We start from the raw sequence: 6,330 nt of genomic DNA on the forward strand, positions 1-6,330 counted from the left end.
TATGTTTTACGCCCCACATTGACATGTTTATCAAAATGCACATTAAATAATCAGCAGACCAGCAGTATATTATCTGCTCGTGGACAAGAAACAGGGCAACCGCTGTTCTCCCACTGACCGCCATCGTCTCTGCCGCTTCGGTTCCTCCAATCCCTGCATCCCTGTGTATCAAAGCAGAGCTGCAGTTGGTTTTCACCTTTGAGTGACTGGTGAGGCTTCAGATTTCCCATTCCATGTTACTAGGACCTCCAGTCACATTTAGCGGGGGCGCGTTTGGTCTCACACATTAGGACATATAATCGTAGCTAGCCCCCCCCACAAACACAAGACTATCAATTACAGCTCAGGCTGTACTTAAGGCCGATCCACAAGATTTTATAAGGAGCTCTAAGTGACAGTGTCCTATACTCAAAGCAACCACAGAATGGATCATCTGGTGTGGGGCAGCCATTTCCCTCAATGAGACTTTTCTTCAATAAGCTGCTCTCCAACCTGCAGTGAAGTGTTTTAAATGCCACGGGGGGGGGGGGGGGGGGGGAATAAAAGCATAGGGCCAACTAGGGGGACATACCACAGATAGCACTGACGTGGACTCGCTCTGCACAGAGAAGGTAATTTTAGACCATGAGGCAAACCGGTTTACTCCCCTCCTCAGCGAGCACGAGCATATTGAGGCTATTGTCTCTATCAAATGACAGGATGAGGGGATATTGTAATTGTGCGCTCCCTTAGGCCCGGCAGAATCCCTACTTGTATAAGTAACATGTCGCGCCTTAATGTTATCCTCTGAGAACGTTGTTCACATCTTACTGAGGAAGGAACTGATTTATAGAGAGTCAGGAAGCACTAGCGGACTTTATGTTAAGTTGGAGCGTAGCCAGCATGGCCTCCCAATCTTTATTCCTCATCTGCTTTTTTAGGAACACCAGTCTCCTCTCCTTTCATGTGGCAAATGCCGATGGCTATCACTCCAGAGTCAACACATGAGGCAGCTGGGACGCACCCCAACAGCTGATAGCTCAGACATGCAGAGAGGGAGCCACAGAACCGGCCTTCCTCTAGTGCTGCAGTAGGAGTCATTCCTTAGTGGATGACGCTCTCATCGAGCCTTTGCTGATAAACCCAGTTAAGTTTTTGAGCGTCTCTCCTGATGGGTGACCAGCCCTCTGCTACATCAGGCCTTCTTCTATAGAGAGGATATTATTATTCCAGGTTTTTAAACCTTTTCGCCCTTTCCCAGACAATCCAGTGAGGCCTCTGTCATTGAAGAAAATACACTGACTTCCCTTTCAGCGACCCTGACCGGCAGGAATGGGGGGGCCTCACTCTGGGTCGTCCGCAGCCATGTTCCCAGCAGATAAGTGGCCGTTCCTTATTCCGTGTTGAACATTAACTGGATTAATGCGTCGCGGTTTAGGGGTGAAATGGTATTTGTCCAACCGGGGGGGAAATGGTGAGGAAATGAGGAGGGTAGCCAGCCTGGCTGAGATTGTAATTAGCTTTTTTGCAGATTTAGCTGCACATTTAGCTCTTGGTGCAGAGCTCGCTGATAGAGCTTGGTGATACTTTCAATAAATGAGTAGGGGAAAGACAAAGAGACAGAAAAAATAAAGAGCACGGACACTTTGGTGCAACGAGGCCTCAGGCATGGAGGCGACCTTGCGGTGGGACGCCTCAAGGGAGCTGAAGCTAATTTTTTTTACTCCTGTTGGATGGCTTAGGCAAGGGCCCTTCATCAGAGAGGAGAAACACTCCAAGCTCTCAACCTCCTTCTATCCATTTAGGAATCCATCTCTGATGCAGAACAACACAGCTCAGTTTCAATGACAGTCTCCAAAAACAGAGATTTGTCACGGAGCTCCTCTCAGCTGGACCGTACATGTGGCTTTTGTTTCGGAACTTGCTGTAATCAGGTCATGGTCTGGACCCTAAAAGACGAGAAGATAAACGGAACTTCAAAAAAAAGAGGAAAAAAAGAGGCGGCATTTCTGATCAGCACTGAAGTCCGTATTGAAACAGGCAGCAGAGCGATACAGTATGTTTCATTTATCAGCTCAGCGAGTTCCACAAGTGAACCTTCACGCATCCTGCAGCCTCTGACGTGACTCTGCCATTCAGCCTCCTCTTCATCACCCTGTCGTCCTGACCCACATCAGCCATGAGATCTTTGCTCGCTTGTTTCATTACCTCTTTAGTTTCACATGCTGAGCGAGTGCTGGGCTGTCAGGCCTTTGAAAACGGCCTCACACTCAGCAGGGTTTTCCCACTATACTTAAGGATAACATGCCATGAAAAATGGAAAACGTAATAAAAAATCTCATATCTTTTGAGATACGAGCAAAGACGGAGGACTGAGATGATGACAAGAATTCTCCACTTTATTGCTCCAAACAGAGTCGGCGTCTTAAAAACTAATCCAGGCCAGGGAATTCTACTTTCTCCAGCTCTCTCCTGTGATCATTTATGCTCAAAAGACAGGTTAAATAAACTCTGGTGCATTCAGATATTTAGCTTGAGGACTCTGCAGGCAGCAACAGATGGGATTAGTTAATCCATCAGGGCACAAAAGAGGAACCTGAAACACACCGAGAGTCTGGCGATTCCGACGCATCAAATTTATGTTGGTCACCACTGGGAGGGTTGGAGGAGGAGGGCCCACTGGCACCGAGGCGTTCCTTGGGACGGTATTTAATTAACAGCTGGAAGTTAAAGGGTGAATTAAGTTCATGTGATCGGACAGACCTGTGAGCATGGAGTCAGCACACGTTTCCAGACACGATCCCACCGTCTGCTTAAGGGGCCGACTGAACATGTGTGAGAACATCCTGAAACACGTAGGGATCTGAGATAAGCCCCGCCCTCTTTCCCAATGCTCTCCAGAGGAGCCTGTGTCAAAGCAACAAAAACCTGTGCAGGAGTTCCTGTGACCTTACAGCTAACCAACGATTCCTTGGAAATGATCAAACTGCTACGATGAATAAATTAATTAGGTAAGAAGATATTAAAATCAAAGAAACATGAAAGAGAAGCCGCAGAGGAAGGTTCCGCTGGCAGATCTGGGCTATGGTTTCATTTTTTTATGCACAGTGCCGCTTAATATACAGACTAGGGGTAGAAGTATAACAAACATAGTGCGACAGTCTTCTGAGGGGACAATTACGGCGTCCAGCCCTGGACTCCTCTGTCGAGGTCCTTGATCCTGACACAGCTGAAGAGGAGAACTGAGTCCCACTCAGTCCGCCACACAGATGAATCCCATTAACCAGCGCAGAGACTTTGACTTCCCCTGCTGTTAAAAATGCACTCTGATGTTGTTTTCAACCTCCACATCAAACTCTGAGGCCATCTGAAGCTTGTTCTTCACTCACCACTTTCCCCAACTCCGTGCAGATCCCCTCTCGTCCTCGCCCATTAGTGGCAACGCTGAAAAGCCTGCAGTGAAACTAAATCACCTCAGGCTGCTGCTCTTTACAGCAGAGCTGGACCTCAGCTTTGGGCCTCTGTTTATTTGAACTGTGAACCTCCGCGTAAGGCGTGCGTGAAAGAAAAACTAAGTCTGTGTGTGAATGTGAGAGAGAGAGAGAGAGAGAGAGAGAGAGAGGGAGAGAGAGAGAGGGAGAGGGAGAGGGAGAGGGAGAGAATGCTTATGTTCTAATTCAGATGGTGAGAGGGGAGTGAAATTTCACACAAACCTACTGTCTCTGGTTTCTTCGCACCTCTCTAAACACACTTTTTTCCCTCTCCACAGTGTATTTATTCACCCCGCAGGCTCCTGCCGCTCCTCGGCCTCTCCGGGCCACAGACGGCCCTCTGTGCTGCCCCGCTAAGGCAGCAGCAGACCTCTTACACCCCCCATGGTGCTCCAGACACAATCCTGTCCCTCTGCTGACCTGCACATGGGACATCACGGCCTGTGTTTGCAACAAAATATTCAGTTGTATGTTTAGGATTATAGCGCCACATGGAAACATGCATTCACGACTTGACTGGCTAAAACAAGAAGAGAACGAATCGCCGAGGGAGGCTCTGTTTAAAAGATTCTGTATAAGTTGGTGACTGAAGGGCTGCCAGGTATTCAGATAGAAGAAGCCTGAGCAGACCCCCATCCTGTCGGCTCGCAAAATATGAAAACACAAACATTGTAATGTACGCGTGCACGGAGGGCTGGGTCGAGGTCTGCTTTTACCGACTGCAGGCAGAACGCCAGGCTAGGCTAGCTCCTATGATAAAACACATGTACAAAGCAGATCGGATTGATTCCAAACCAAAGTGTAGGAGGCTCAAACACATAATAGAAACATGCATATTCACACATGCCCAGTAATGGCCAGTGTAAGATGCTGCAAATCGCACGTCACGTGTGCACATTCCCACTTATACAGAGATGAGCGAACAATGATATCAGTGTCTCTACATGCAACATTTGTCTTTAAAATCCACACGAAACGAAGGAGAGCCTCGGACTAATCCACAAAAAGGCGGAGTTGATATCCTCCATGTCTAATCACATCACTGCAGCTGAAGAATGTTTGATGCCTGTTCTGGCTCCTCTCTGGTATCTGGGGCACAGAGCACCAGTCAGCAGTTGGAGCTGCTCAGGAAAAGGCTGCTATGCAAGCGTGCGCCAGCCACAAGACTGATACTGGCGTCAGAATGAATCACAGCCACAGCCTGTAGCATACCAAGAGGTTAGGGAGAGAGAGAGGGAGAGAGAGAGGGAGAGAGATCATAAAAAGAGATCATAAAGGCAACATCAATGGGGGCCAGACCGTGTGGGGGTGTGAAAAGCAGGAGGGCTTGGGAGACAATGCTTAAGAGGGTAATACAATGAGGCGTGGAAAACCAACCATATGACAGGGAAGGAGATCACATGGAAGCTTTTCCCCGTGCAGCACGGCTAGCTGTACATTTGATTGATGGTTCGCCACCGTACTGAGAACTGAACGCCTTCTAATGTCTCGTGAACGTTACAACATATTCTACACACAACGTTAAAAGGACTGTGCGAGCTCCTTCCGAGTCAACACGGTTATTTAGCGCCACAGCACACGCCGCAATGCTGAAGCAAAATGCAAACTTGCAATGAAAAGTTTAGATTTAGATTTAATTTCCGTTCAAATGACAGACTGGTTAATCAACTCATGGGAGTGCCAGGTGTCACGTTGATTTCCTGTCTCTGGCCTCAAAACCGGCCCCTGAACAGAGACCCAGAGGCACGCGTCTCTATTGATCAGGAGCTCTTTTGCATTAGGCTTCCTTGACCCTTCTTCTCCATCCAATCCACTAAAGTCTGCCTCCTCGTGCCCTGTCAACTATTGATCACACAGAAAAAAATCAAAACTCGTCAGCAGATTTCAAGGCAGTCTTTCATTCTTCTCAAACAATATGTGATCAATACAGCGGGAGAGTCAGCAGGTTCAGGGGAATGATTCCAAACTTCCCTGTAGCCTAATTGGCAAAATAAAATACAAATATGGACAGATTGAGAAGCAGATACAATAGAAGGCAACTTTGATGACATAGCGCAGATCCCAGGGTGCAGACAGCATAAACAACACTAACCCCTCACATCTGGGACACATTTACTCCCCATGTGCAATTTATTACATATTTTTGAAAATGCAGCCTTACTCCAGTCTGTAATCTCCAGGAGGGAGTTTATTCACGATGTTCACGGTTTGGCCTGTGTGACTTCAGCACGACAAAGTTTTGCTAGGAAGGAGCTGACGGGAGGGTTCCCGTTCAGTTTGACTCGCGGAGGCGGACCATTACGATACGGTGTTTGCATGTCGGTTAAACCGGGGGGGGGGGGGGGTAACCGCGGGGAAGCTTTAACTGATGATGATGTGTTTGTGTATGTCTAGAACATTTAAAAACAGTGGAGTTAGAGGCTGTGACACACAGGAGGAACCGTTAACCCTTTCAGACACTCCAAGCTTTTGGGGGATTTAAGGGCGGTGGGGATGTCGTCTTGTGCCATTTCTACCATTAAGCTACCGTTATTTTTATGGAATTTAAAGGTCTGGTTTTACAGTCATTTTTGCTGTGTTGTAAACAAGAGCTCTTTCTAAACAACCCTTTTTTATTTACATGGAAAATGGCAATGCTGTCAAAACAGCAATGCAAAACAGTGTTTTAAAATAGGCTTTTAAAGTAAAAAATGAATGAACTAAAAACACTGAAGAACCTTAAGTCACAATGGAGACCAGCAGGCCAGCGACAGTCCCAGAGTCCTTGGTCAAAAATGACTGCTTTAGAGGCAAGGGGAGAAATTCATCACCAACATGGCTGCCAGGCTGGGTAAACTTTAAAGGTCCTGTGATAGCTATA

The 6,330-nt window shown here is 47.3% G+C and overlaps 1 protein-coding gene across 1 annotated transcript in view; it reads right to left on the bottom strand.

The window, feature by feature from the left end:
* prickle2b (prickle homolog 2b) overlaps positions 1–6,330 on the bottom strand; it is a 52,198-nt gene that overhangs the window by 14,214 nt on the left and 31,654 nt on the right. The window lies entirely within an intron of this gene.

Source organism: Takifugu rubripes, chromosome 19 (genome assembly GCF_901000725.2).
Source record: "Takifugu rubripes chromosome 19, fTakRub1.2, whole genome shotgun sequence".
Lineage (NCBI taxonomy): Eukaryota > Metazoa > Chordata > Actinopteri > Tetraodontiformes > Tetraodontidae > Takifugu > Takifugu rubripes.